Raw genomic sequence first — 1,003 nt, 5'->3', positions numbered from 1 at the left:
GCTGTGGATCAAAATGTCGTCAAAATACACAACTACGAACTTCCCAATCACTGGGCGAAGCACCTGATTCATCAGTCTCATAAAAGTACTAGGGGCGTTGGTCATCCCAAAGGGCATAACTAACCATTCATACAATCCATCTCTTGTCTTGAAGGCAGTCTTCCACTCATCCCCAGATCGGATTCGTATCTGATGATACCCACTCCTGAGATCAATCTTGGAGAAGACTCGAGATCCGCCAAGTTGGTCCAACATGTCATCCAACCTTGGAATCGGGAACTTATACTTGATGGTGATCTTGTTAATAGCCCTACTGTCAACACACATCCGCCAAGACCCATCCTTCTTCGGTGTAAGTAAAGCTGGAACAGCGCAAGGACTCATACTCTCCCTAACGTATCCCATCTCGATGAGTTCCTCCACCTTTTGTCTCATGACAACATTCTCCTTTGGGCTCATTCGATAATGTGGGAGGCTTGGCAAACTAGCCCCAGGCACCAGATCGATATGATGTTGGATATCTCTCAAAGGTGGTAACCCACTCGGCAGTTCGTCGGGGAACAGATCTTAATACTCGCCAAGTAGGCGGGTCACTTCATTCGGCATCTCTCTTTCGCCCCTTTGGGCGGCCTCGTGATTTGCCTTAACCATCACCACATACACCATCTGGCTCTCCTCACATTCGCTGACGAACGATTTGTGTGTAGGACAGACTACCAAGGTAGACTTCTCATCGGCCTTTGGTTCTCTCACCATTGGTGTAAGGACAAACTTCACCCGATTCTTCATAAATCTGTAAGTGTTCTCTCTTCCGGCGTGGGTGGCGTTGTTATCAAACTGCCAGGGTCGGCCCAATAATAGGTGGCATGCGTCCATGTCGACCACATCACAACAGACTTCGTCATGATAGTTACCAATCTCAATAGGTACCTTGCATCTCTGGGTCACCCTCAACTCGCCCACGTTCTTGATCCATCCCACCCTGTAGGGATCAGGGTGCGCC

Source organism: Euphorbia lathyris, chromosome 7 (assembly GCF_963576675.1).
Source record: "Euphorbia lathyris chromosome 7, ddEupLath1.1, whole genome shotgun sequence".
Lineage (NCBI taxonomy): Eukaryota > Viridiplantae > Streptophyta > Magnoliopsida > Malpighiales > Euphorbiaceae > Euphorbia > Euphorbia lathyris.
Note: the sequence above shows the minus strand (reverse complement) of the source record.